Source organism: Daucus carota, chromosome 2, assembly GCF_001625215.2.
Source record: "Daucus carota subsp. sativus chromosome 2, DH1 v3.0, whole genome shotgun sequence".
Classification (NCBI taxonomy): Eukaryota; Viridiplantae; Streptophyta; class Magnoliopsida; order Apiales; family Apiaceae; genus Daucus; species Daucus carota.
Window position 1 is genome coordinate 14,025,166 of NC_030382.2, and position 14,169 is coordinate 14,039,334.

The following is a 14,169-nucleotide window of genomic DNA, read 5'->3' on the forward strand; positions in this document are numbered from 1 at the left end:
AATATATAAATTGTTCTAATATAAGATTTAATATATTTTTTTTGAATGAATATTGTGAATTTTTAATTTTATGCATTTTTCATTTATTTTTTTTTGACAGAATGCATTTTTCATATTTGTTTATATTTCCACTTATCTTATCATGGATTCATTTTAGTGTTCCGATGTAAGATTCAATATTTATTCTTATCAACTCCATGAACACGTTATCTGCAAATATTGATAGATTCCTTAAGTTGTTCGTGAAGGAAGTGTTAAAAATAAAATATTTTCATTTAATTTAAGTTGGATTCCGACTCTTAGTAATTTTCAAATACATAATAAAAGCAATAATATCCATTTACCATCGGTCAAAAGTAGAAGATAAAATTTATTCTAAATTTTTTAGATATTAACGTTATTAAGTTTTGAAAATTAAATATTTCATATATTTATTATTATTAAAATTGTGAGAAAATTTATATGGACATTTTGGGATGGTAAATAGAGATTTGAAAAGATTTATATTAAGGATTTAACGTTTAATTTATATGAAGATTCCACAACGTGTTTGTGAGAGTAATAAGAATAATTATATGTTAATATTAAATAAATAATTTTAAATTAAATTATACTTTAGCTGAAAAGAACGTTAATAAAATCATATATTATATAAGATCGACTAACGAAACATATAATAAAACTTTTAGTAGAATGATAATGTATCTATTAATTAATAAAACACTTAAAAGAATCTTAAGTTCATTACTAATCAACTAATATTAGTAAATCACAATAAAATACTTTGGATTCTCTTATGTGTTCGCTATTCGTTTAAAATTAATACTTATAATTTGATAATAAATTCTTCAATGTGTTTTCGATATTTTATGTTATAGATCTTTTAAGGTGTTATGAAATCATATAACAAAAAAGATTTATTAATTCAATTAATATGAAGATTCATTAAGGTGTTCTCAAAAATACTAAGGTTCTAATGAGAGATCTAACAGTATTTTTTTTGCTCGTAAAATGTTTAGGTTTGTGCATAATATATAAATTGTTCTAATATAAAATTTAATATAATTTTTTTGAGTAAATATTGTAAATATTAAATTTTATGTAATTTTGAAATTGTTTATATTTTCACTTATTTTATCACGGATTCATTTGAGTGTTCTGGTGTAAAATTTAAATATTGTAGTATAAAGATTAAATATCTTATCCTTACCAAAAAAAAAAAGAAGATTAAATATCTTATTATTTCAGAATAAAAATTCTATTAAGCCTTTGTTTCTTTATTTGTTAAACTATAACGGTAGCTTGGGAGGTATGAATCCGAAGAGAATCCCTAAAGAATGAAAAGGAGCTCATTTGTAGCAAGCAAATCGTACTACAGTAAATAAAATTAGAATTTCAAAATCATTAAATACAATGCATCGTGGAGTTGTAAACGTATGCATTAATGTACACCTTGAACGTAAATATGGTAAAATTTTAATACAATCTCTTAATTATAGTAAGAACTTGATTGACTATGTACATTGCATGTATGTAAATAAAATCTGTATCAAATCTTTATAAAAAAAGTAATATCATTGATTGGATTCAAGACAATTAATACCTCTACGTATTCTTTAAAAAATACGGTACATTGTTCTCCTTACTACCCCTTACAGAATCTATGATTAATATATTGCATTAATTGATTTAACCATGACGACTAGATTAATACAGATCCAACGGCTGATTATATGGTCTCCCAGGTCTTTGGCTGAGCTTCGGTCTCTTTTGAACTTCCCCATATATATATATATATATATATATATATATATATATATATATATGCTCATGATCAAATAGAGAACACTCTTAAAATAAAAATTAGAAACCAATACAATTTAGTGATATTCTCTTTAGGATTCAGTGATCAGTGTTGCAGAAATTGGTGAAAACTTGCAGAAACTGCTCAAATCTCCAGATATGTTCCAGGAACTGCTCAGATGCTCTAGATTTGTTCACGTTTTCGATTCAAATTGTGGTGACGGTGTTGGAGATGGTGGAGGTGAAGGTAGAAATGGAGGAAGGATGATTGTAGTGGAGGTCTGGGCGGCTTGAAGTAGGGGGTTGGAGCGTTGTCGGAATAATGGCGGCTCCGCCGCGTTTTGAAGTTGAGCCGAGGTGGAGAAAGAAGTATGAACGGGGCTGAAGGAGGTTGAAGCAGTGACAAAGATGGGGCTGGTGAAGATGGAGGTGGATATTGTGTTGTTAGAGAAATAATGGAGGTGGAGATGGAGGTGGTGGTTATAGAGGGGGCGGGCGGCATAGAGGTGGTGGTGGTTATGGAGGAGGCGACGATGGAGGTGGTGGAAGTGGCAGATGTGGAGGCGGGGTCGGTGCAGATGGAGGTGGGGTTGGTGAAGATGGAGGTGGAGATGGGGTTGTTTAAGAATTTAGTGGTATTTGCTTTAGGATTTACTGATATTCCAGCTTCGTTTTTAGATCCTAGAATAAGGAGGTTTTTACTGGAGTGAGTAAGACTATATATATATATATATATATATATATATATATATATATATATATATAGAGTTTTACTCCAATAGAAACCTTCTTATCCTAAAAACTAAAAACCAATCTGAAATATCACTAAATCCTAAAGCAGATACCACTAAATTCTTAAACAAACCCATCTCCACCTCCATCTTCACCAAAACCACCTCCATCTTCACCAACCCACCTCCACTACCACCACCTCCGTCGTCGCCTCCTTCATAACCACTACCACCTCTATGCCGTCCGCCCCCTCCATAACCACCACCTCCACCTCCACCTCCACCTCCATTATTTCTCTAACAACACAACCTCCACACCTCCATCTTCACCATCCCCATCTTAATCGCTGCTTCAACCTCCTTCAACCATGTTCATACTTCTTTCTCCACTCGACTCAACTTCAAACGCGGAGCCGCCACTAATCCGGCAACGCTTCAACCCCCCACTTCAAGCCGCTCAAACCTCCGCTACAATCATCCTTCCTCCATCTTCACCTTCACCTCCACCATCTCCACCACTATCACCACCATCTGAATTGAAAACATGAACAGATCTGGAGATTTTAAGCTGGAACATATCTGGAGATTAAATTTTCACTAATTCCTGCAACACATATCACTAAATCCTAAAGAGAATATCACTAACTTGTATTGGTTTCTAGTTTTTATTTTAAAATTGGTTTCTATTTGATCATTAGCCTATATATATATATATTCACATTATTTACTTTAATAGATCAATTTATGCCCTTCTTTTCCAGTTGATTAGCAATAATTGGTAGTGGTCGGAACTAATGTTGATAATCGGCGATCATGACGGTGATTAAAGAAAGAATGGGCTAAGGTGGGACTGTGGCTGAGATAAAATTGAATATCACTAAATATATCGTCACTGTCACTACTTTCAAACTGAATAATCACTAAATATAAATGCCCCAATCACTGGTTTTTAATACCTAGTTCCAAGTGAGTTTGTAGTGGAATAAGTCCATATATATGCATATGTGCTTACTAAATCAGTTATAGTTTGTTTTTTTCTATTTGCTATGCGGATAACTGTAGTAATTCTTGAGCTAATATGTGCAACAAACCCCGACTTCTGGAAGGGATGCATTTAGTATATAAAAGGTCGACACAGGCTATGCCTGTCGCTTCGATGATTCATGATATATAACTCGACGGATCGCACGACCCTTTTGCCGGCGACACATCATTTAAATTTCTGTCCCATCAACTTTTGATGGTAGCATAGTGGCTTACTACGATGGTGATGGGTAACGGATAATTAGGGTTCGATTTTGGCGAGGGAGACATCAGCGTGGGCCTCCGGAAGAGTTATCTTTTATGTTTAACAGCTTGCCCACTCTTGAAATGGCTTAATCGGAGGTAGGGTCCAGCGGCTAGTAAAGCATCGCACGTCGCGCGATGTCCGATGCGTCCCTCGCGGTCCTTGAAAATCCGGAAGACCGAGTGCCTTCCACGTCCGGTCGTATCACTACGCCATATATGGCCTATGACAACATCAAAAAAATGATGCCATAACCCCAAAATATGTTGCCATAGCCCGAAAAAGGGCTATTGCAACATAAAATTTAAGTTGCATTTTTTCATGTTGCCCTAGGCTTCTATTGCAACATTTGGGTAACCTACTGCAACACGGCTTTTTATGTTACAATAGACGTGATATTGCAACATCTGACTACCCTATAGCAACAAATATATTATGTTACGTTAGACCTCCTGATTTCAAAAAAAGTGGGACCCACACGTGGGTCACACATGTGGGTCCTATGTTTGGACACCTGTTTTTCAGTTGCATGTTTGCAACATTTTTTGTTATAAATTGAAACATATATATATTAGCTACTACAACATATATGTGCTAATGCAAGACTAAATTAACAACTTTGCAATATTTCACTATATCCACTGAAACATTAAACTATTCTTTCATACAAATCAAAGTTTATAACAAATCCAACCAAACAAAACTACCTAACAAATCCAACCAAATCAAAGTATTAAACGAATCCAACCAAACATCCCACTACACTACACTATTATATATAAACATATTCTTGCATTTGCTCGCACTTCTCAAGTTCGGAAATTTCCAAATTCTGGAACAGTCAAGTCTTTGACTTTGTTAAGTTGATCCATTAACGGCTTAAGCTTCTCCTGCAACAATACAATGCAACTACTAAGCTGAGCTCCAGTAAAGAAGCATGCTTTATTTTAAACTCAAATTATGTGTACTTAGTTGGGCAGTGCACAGATAACACAATAAAGTTGCAGCAGATAATGAAATTAATACTAAACAGGGTAAGAACTTCGTCCATGATCAATATTTGTATAGTGGCTGAAACATGGGAAATATTAATTCTTACTAACTAAAGATATAAGACATGGCAGAGGATGACTTGTGCCAATTAGGTCATGCTACAAACTATATGAATTCAAAGACATATGCCAACTTATTATAAATGCCAAACCAGAAGTCCAAAACAATAGTTGTAGATAACTAGAGCATGCTATGTGAAATATTTATAATTCGTTTTCCTTTTATTGTCACTATGCCATTATGATTGAGGCATAACAGGTACAACGAATATAACCAATTAGCAATGAATAAATCTATAGTCCCCGGCCATCAGCAAGCTAGTTAGATACCTCATTGAACAAATATTGTATCCAATGTATACATTATAATGATAGAACACTTGAGCAACCAGCTAGTATGTACATTAAAACAACTCAATGTTAAAGAGGAAGAAATAGTAAGAGCCTCCCTTATAAGGATTATCAACTGAGCATTATTTTTACCTGGTTATATACCACCGGTAGTCACTAGCATCTTCCATAGAATTCTTTACTGCTCACTCACACCAAATACAAAACTGTGTTGTACTGTGACGAGCATAAAATATGTGAGAATCATAATGAAATGAGAAAGTCTTATTGTCACACTAAACTGAGTTGACTACATGTCTTGAACATTAAGCAGGCCAACAACAAAAGCACCATTTTCATGTAAAATATATCCATATATGCAAAGCACTGACATTGAGACAAATGCAAAAGAATCGGAATATTTGCTCTTTACTAAAGATTGCGCACGAAATCTGGTCTAGAAAAAGGATGCCCCAAGGTAGCTTAATAATATACAGAAAAGAAAAGACATACAAGATATTATACAAAACAGGGACCTCTTCCTCGTGATAGATCTTTTATAATTAAGAAGAATATTGTTGTTGAACACTTTTAAGCAACAAAAAAATTAACACAAAAACAGAGTATTGCAATTTCACAAAACAAATGAAAAAAAAAACAAAAAATCAAAGGAAATAAACTAGATAAAGATAATAAACCAAATAAACATAAAAACAAAGAACACTAAATGCAAATAAACTCATAACATGAAGCCCTAAATTCAAAAATACCTTATAATAAAGTCTTGGAGTGCAAACCCAAACTAAGAACACCTGAAATCAAAGAGAAAGAGATATCAGATGAAGTTTAAGAGATTATATGTAAGTAATTGAACCCTAATTGAAGTTTAATGAAGAACCAAAACCCTGATTGAAAAGCCAAAACCCTAATTGAAGAATTGGAACCTCGACCCACAAATCAACTGTGCTCCAACTATAAATGCAAATCCAAGTTAATTAAAAGTGATGGCGAGATTGAGTGAAAATGGTGGCCAGAGAGAGATTAGCTTCAGAGAGATTAACAAGAGAGAGAGAGTAGAGAAGGGAGAGAGAGTTGAGCGAGGGAGAGAGTGTAGTGAGTGTTGAGGGTATTCAAGGAGACTCGAGCGTGTATAGTGTATGTGTGAAAATTTCAAACTTGGCTGAAAATTTGGGCGGCTGTAAGCCTAATTTTTACCCGCTTTGAGCTCGATATTTGCCCAGTTCAATAAAGTCAAATAATGTACTGCACGTCTGCACCTATACTTTATTATTTTAACAAATAAAATTCATGTAATTATTTTAGGAACAAAATTCATTATATGTATTTATTACTACTTATAATTCGTATATCTATATTTTTATTTTTGAAACTTATATATCAGTTCTGATATCAAAACAAGGGGAATTTAATTATTTTTACTTTTCATTGCTTTTAAAAAAATTAATTACTTTTAAAATTCCTATTTTAATTTTTTTAATTATTATGAATAAAATTTGCATATCATCGCGTATCTTATTTATTTAATTTGCATATCACTTTAAAATATTGTTAAAATAATTTAAATTATTATTTAATGTTAAAATAATATTATAATACTTTAAGCTAACACTTTTACAAGTATATTACAAGCTGCAACACATAATGTTTGCTATTGCAACATATAATTGACATGAATGGTTATCGTTGCGGTAGATATGGATCAGTGTCTCTATTGCAACATAATTTTGCAACACTCGCGTTCATACCATTGCGATAGATCATATATGGCGTAGTGTATTTATCACCACATCAGGTCTCCAAGGTGAACAGCCTCTGGTCGACAGAACAATGTAGGTAAGGGAAGTCGGCAAAATGGATTCATAGATTCAGGAAAACGATTAGCTCTGAAGGCTGGGCACGGGGTCCTAGTCCCGAACTCGTCGACTGGCTGTGGACTGCTTGAGCTGCTCCCGCAGCGAAAGCAGGAAACTTTATTTATACTTGAAATTTAAGACATTGCATAATTGTTGACTATAAGCAACCTTTTTGTAAGTTAATTTGTTTAAAATTAAATAAATTAAACCGAACGATGTCTAATGGATCTGAATATATATCGGCTTACATAAAATACTACGACGATCGATCTATATCCATTTAGTTATTTTATCTCTGAGTGATCATGCAGTTCATCTGGGACATTCCTGATGAGAACTATATTAAAATCAACGTCCATTGTGAAATTTCTGAAGTGCCTTCAGAGACAGGCAACATTGTCGCAATAGGGTCGATAATAAGGGTTCTAATGGCAAAAAACTATGGGGAATGCAGGGGCCTCTCAACAACATGACTGTAGAGCAGGCCATTATGGCAGGCATCCAAGCTGTGTGTGTTTTCGCTAAAGAAAAACAACTGGAACTCACTCACATTGAAACCTCCCATATGGGGATTTTCGAGCTGATCAGTAACCAGGAGCTGTTTGTCATTCCAGATGATCTCCTTGAAGCCTTTCATCTCTTTAACTCCATCCATGTGATGTTATCGTATAAATGTATATGATAACTTTATGTATGTAAACAGAGAAAGCAAAACTCATATGCCTGCAAAAGACATTTTTCTTCTTAATCAGAAAACTCCAGTACATCAGAATGTAAAGAAAAGGTAATGTAACTACTCCTACAAAGTAGGACACGACTCCAACTATCCTATAGCCTAACTGATCCACTACTAACAGGTTTATTCAACTCCTAGAAATACGACTACTAAACTGCATGCTAAGCTGGTGACACACATGTTCCAGCAGAACATCAAACTAGACAATAATAAAACAAATGCAACTAATAACTAACATGTTTGAGATTATAAATCCAACATTATGCTAACAATCCCTCTCAAGCTAACAACCACTCTCAGGAAACAAACTCTCGGAAGATCTCGTGGATTCCGGAGCATATGAATTCTAATGCCGCCGAATATGGGCTTCTCCAATATCTGGTGACACAACTCTTGGTAATCCTCAATTTTATCTTGATCGAGACATGGGCCGAGTTATCATCACCCCTGATGTTGTGATCATGCCTCTGATGGGTCTCGGGGAAGTTATAGATGGTGACCCGCCGTGCAACTTTTTGAAGCGCAACGAGTGGATAGTGTTCAAGGATGCTATGGTGGTTGGTTTGGTTCCTGTTAAAGGTGTGAACGCTGGCATGTTTTCTCCCTTACTTAACACTGCTGCTGTGTCTCCCACATGGTCCATCACTCCTCCCGTCCCATTGCCTGCAAGCAAAGGAAAAGACAAACACTATCCAAACTATGCTTTCTTCGAAGATGGATCTTTGTCTGATAAGGCCTGTGCAATTCTCGACTCAGGCGCCCTGTCGATCAGTGTTCTCCCATATTTTTCGTGAAAAGGCCCTGGACCTGGAGTCTCTAGTGGGGAATGAGGTGTATGCAAAAGATGTGCTTCACCATGCATGTCTTGGCACTCTGGAATTGATAGAATCCATGCTTCAGCCGGCCTCTTCCTCTGCAACTCACCTCATGTCTACTGATCAAGTGTTATCAGAAATGGGTTTTCAGAGCCCCTCTTCCCAGGTTGTCAAAGATGTCAAGGTTGCAGTGGGTGGTGAGGGAGTCCCAGCTGCAAAAAAGAGAGGCCGTAGGGCCGCCAGTATTTGATCCCCTCCCCCAGTCAAGTTGCTCTACTTTTGATCTCTTATTAGTTTTTTAGCTTAAGTCTAGGCTGGTGTTTTATAATGGTTCTCCCGGAGCCTCTTACAATACCTTTCTTTAGGTTGGCGTCATGCCTTTTTGGGGTGGCCTTATATTGTGTCATCCGTGTAAGAATTTCCGAGATTCTAATATAATTGCCTGCTTATCAAAAAAAAAAGTTATTTTATCTATATTTTCATTATATAACAATAACACACCCGGAGCATGTTATAAATAGATTCGCATTATAATACATATCTAACTCATATATTCTTGAATTTTTTAAACGGATCTAAAAATCAGGAATAATGTTTAAAATAAATCTGTAAAAGATCTCGAGTCGAATTTTTGCTTCTCAACTATACATATATTTATAAGAAAATCATTAACACATTCGTAAACCAAAATAACTGAACTACTAAGTCGCAGTCACATTTATTTCACCAACAAAATCATAATTTCATTGATAAAATTTTAATTATTTTTGACTCATAAAACTAATATTATGGACATAGTTTATACGAATAACTATTTTATGTGTTATTTTTCATTCTTGTTTACACATTTTTGAATTTATCCCATTATTTCTTTTACAAATCTCTCCTTTTCCAGAAGGAATTTTGCTCTTATCTTTTTGGTTGGACGCATTTGGTCACTTTAATCATGTATACAAATTAAAATTTCAACATCACACTTGCTCGTAAGTTAGTAGAATACAGCATGATGCTTGACTCGTTCATAGGTCAAATTTTTAAAGTAAAATACAATTGAACCAGAATAGAAAAAATATAAAAACTTATTAAGAAAGTACTCCCTCCGTTTCAAATTGTTAGTTTTAGTCTTGTTTGTCAAAAAAAAATTCCGATAATATGTGTCCTACTCTTTTTTCAATGTAACTTTTTAAAATTTAATTTTGAATTTCTCTTTTTAAAGTTGACCAGTTATAGTAGCAAATATTAATGCTCTTTTGAGATTTTATATTATCCCATGAAAGTTGATTTTTAAAAAATGTGCACTTAGTTATTTTGGAGGTATACAATCATTGAAGTGTACTAAAATAAAAAGAAAAATAAACATGTGAAAATGATAAATCCCTTTTAATGTTTGAAATGGAAGGAGTATATAGAAAGAAAAGATCGCTAAATGCAGTGATGATTTACTTTGTGGTAACTGTAAATATAGGGTGGTTTAACGAACCGAGCTGTTCGCGAACAAGATCGAGCTCGGCTCATTAAGAGCTCGTTCGACTCGGATCGTTAAGTTAACGAGCTCGAGCTTGAACACAAAAAATTGTTCGTTAAGTAAACGAGCTCGAGCTTTTAGTATGTTCGGCTCGAGCTCGACTCGAGCTCGCTCGGCTCGAGCTCGGCTCGTTAAAGCTCGAAAAAATGTAATATTTTCGGGGTTTTTTTTATAATTTATATATGTTATTGAACTCAGAATTCAACATATAGTTAATATATATATATATATATATATATATATATATATATATATATATATATATATATATTTTAGTGATGTAACCAAAATTTCGGAAAATAATAATTTTATATGGTTTGCTATTTTAACAGTCAAGTAGAAGGTTAACTAGTACCGCTAACTAGTGTTTAATCCTAATTTAGTGTTTCAATATTTTTAAAAATATTTCTTACCGATCCAACCGTATGGATGTTAACATATATACTCCCTCCGTCCCACCAGATTCTTTACAGTTTCCTTATTTGGCCGTCCCACCCATTTCTTTACATTACAAAACTTTCCTAAAATAGTTAATGGGTCCCACTACTTTCTCACTTTTTCTTCCTTTTCACACTACTTTTACTCCACTATCTCTTTTTTATATATTAAAAATCAGTGGGTCCCACCACTTCACCCACTTTTTCTTCCCTTTTCTACTACTTTATACATATTTCTTAACCTCCGTGCCCAAACCCAATGTAAAGAATTGGGTGGGACGGAGGGAGTACATTTTAGTGATATAAACAAAGTTTAAAAAAAATTAAAATTATTTGGTTAGCTATTTTAAGAGTCAACTAGCGGTTTGTCCTTATTTTTTTTCTGGCTCGGCTCGACTCGATTCGACTCGGCTCGGCTTGTATTTGTTCTCGAACAAGCTCGTGTTCGGCTCGTTAGTTAACGAGCCGAGCTTGAACACAATTTTTGTTCGATAAAAAAGCTCGGCCCGACTCGGCTCGTCAGAAAAAAAATTAAAGCTCGGCTCAGTTCGGTCAAAACTCGGCTCGGCTCGGTTCGTGAACAGCCCCTATGTAAATACGTATATATACCTCCATTGTCTTCTGCGTAGAGGTGTTATCATTAATGCATGTATTAGATACTCCCTCCGTCTCTTATTACTTTTCCTGTTTGTCTTTATCACGTTTGCCAACACACACTTTTGATCATTAATATCTTTAATTTCGTATAAGTATTAAATATAAAAATTTCACCGTATTAAAGTACTCATAAATATGAATCCAACAAGATCACTCATGGCTATATTTGGTCTTATAAATTATGCGTAAATTAGTAATTTATCTCATGTTATGAACAGTCCCGACATATGAAATAGGAAAAGAATAAAGATACGGAGGGAGTATTGTTTTATATGCTCCCTTACCAAATGACCTGAACTCGTTATTTTCAAAAATAATCAGGTTTTTTTCGACTTTTCAAAATTAACCAATCTAATTAATTAAAAGTTGGGTGACGCCTATTGATTTTTGACCACCACATGGGTCGTCCCGGCCGACCCCAGTTGGTTTTTATTGCTGCATAGGTCGCTCTATACACAGGCGAACTTTACTGGTTATTTTTAATATTATTGCGAAATAAATTTATGTTATAAACACGTAATATATTAATAAATTTAAATAAATAAAATATGCAAATTTTATAAAAAAATCAAAATATGTGGTTTTTTTAGTGTAACAAGTTAGTGTATTTTGTTTTTAAAGTTTGACCCGACAAAGGCCAGGGCGGATAGTTTGGTTTTGTTTTGTTATTTTATTTTAATGAATATATTTAATATGTGGGTTTTTTTTTGATAAATTCAAATATTTTATTTATGTTAATTGTTAAGATAAACTAAAAACAAAGATTAACTAATATATAAATAGATATTACTTAGCATTCCGAGTTGCAAAACTTAGTAACTAAAAATTAAATTACATTTGATTAAAATGAGAATACGACATAAGTTCGAAGTTTTTAATATTCTCAATCCTAAGTGATGTCGACATAATAGTCGGAATCATCATCATCATTGGCGTCATCGTCGTCGTACACCGGGGTACGTTTTTCTGGATCACGACAATTATAATTTATATTGGGCACACCTCCTCAAGATTCCCAAAATTCAGTTAAATCACGTGCATTAAATTTAACATGCAATGCATCGCATTTTTTATTGATTTCTTTAATGTATCAACTGTAGAGAGCATGAGAAAATGGAGCCTTTGCACAGTTTTTTTTTATTATAATAGAAACAGAAATGACGTAGATTATTCAGGAATCGAAGTTGATTTGTTTTATAAAAAAAAGACACTCATTAATATGTTACTTCTGTATTCATTTCTTAGTTCTATCATTCAATCATTCAGGCATCCGTCCCTTATTAGTTATCCCATCATATTTTGGGCCGGTTAAATTACCAATGTTTAACTGAAATTTATTATTATTTTATTATTTGATAAAATAAAAAAAATATTATCGGAAATAATTTTCAATCTACTTTGAGATGTAATTTTCAGTTTTTTAAAATAATAAAAGAGTGACTTATAATCTTTGGTAAAAAATTAGTCAATTTGACCAATAAAAATAGAATTGTAACAACTAAAAACTAAAAAGAGACGGAGGGGAGTATATATATTTTCTCGTGTTCTTACTTATGTAATTCAGATTACATTTTTATATTTTCATTTATTTCTTCTTTATACATATACATATATTTTTATTTATCTATATTCTATATATTTTCTTCTTTCTTCTTATTATTTTAAATTTTATCATTTTTTTCTGAATCCTATTTTAGTTACTTGTATCATATCAGTTTCCAAATAGTATAAAAATATTTATATAAGTAATATTAAAAAAATAAAACATCAAATATAATATTTTAAAAAAAGATTATATTATATAAGAATCTTAATTTCTAACAAAATCATATTATATTTATAATTAAAAGATATAAATAATAAAAATAACATCCACATATATTTGGACGACATGTAGCAATAATATTTTAACATTACAATCGGCTTTTCTTTCATTTCAAATTCTGTTAACATAGTAAAAAAAATATTTTAATATATTTTCCAACATATTTAACAAATTTTATCACTCCACTTTGCAGTTCGTATTCATAAAAGAAATTGCTTCTCCGTTGATTTAATTATTTTCATTTGCTATATGACCTTTCAAAAATTTACCCTTTTTTATAATATAAAATATTTAATTATAAGAGAGATTATTTCTATAAATTAAAATAAAAATATTTACTCCTTTTGTTTTTACGAGTAAATTACGAGTGCATAAAGTGCCATTTACTCCTTTTGTTTTTAGTTACGTTGCTTCATCTTTCGTTTCTCTTTATTTATCATTAAATTACACCGAAACGAAACTTCGTTCAGCGTTTTCAAAACTTTTCTCAAAATTTCACACTTTGAATTTTGTTGAGCTTTTAGTGATGAGCTTTTTCAATTTGTTAAGATCTTATACAAACTTTTATTCAACATAAAGAACGTTACTTAGTCGCAGGTTTCTAACATATAAAAGCAGTTGTCTCGTTAAAATATTTTTAAGTCTAAATTTAATCATTTTAAAGCTCAATTTGTGAATCTCAAAAAAATTAACAACCATTAATTTACATTTCAATTATTATTTATTAGAATGGTTCCTCGGTTTTAGGGCCTCAGTCCTCACGGTCCTGAAGGCTCGAATTAATCAGGATTTAGACTCGAGGGTTTAAGGCCTAAAGGTCCTAAATCCTAACCGCTTGCCAATTTAATATCAATAAATTAATCATTTTAAAACTCAACTATGAGCCCTAAAATTTTAACGACGGTTAATTCACATTCCAATTTTAACTTTATTTATTAAATTGGTTCCTCGGCTTTAAGGACTCACGGCCCTAAAGTCTCGAATTAATTAAGGTTTAAGGTCGAGAGTTTAGGCCTTCCCTAAACCTTAACCATGGGACGATTTAATTACAAGTATAAATTAATTATTCTAAAACCCAATTTGTGAACCCTAAAAT

The 14,169-nt window shown here is 32.8% G+C and overlaps 1 long non-coding RNA gene across 1 annotated transcript; it reads right to left on the minus strand.

Moving 5' to 3' along the window:
- Positions 1-4,428: 4,428 nt before the first annotated feature.
- On the minus strand, positions 4,429-6,411 carry LOC108208069 (uncharacterized). Its single transcript, XR_001804263.2, has 4 exons — positions 6,109-6,411; positions 5,975-6,016; positions 5,358-5,441; positions 4,429-4,712 (listed from the first exon to the last, which is right to left on the minus strand). It is a non-coding gene; the product is annotated as an uncharacterized LOC108208069 (long non-coding RNA).
- Positions 6,412-14,169: the final 7,758 nt, after the last annotated feature.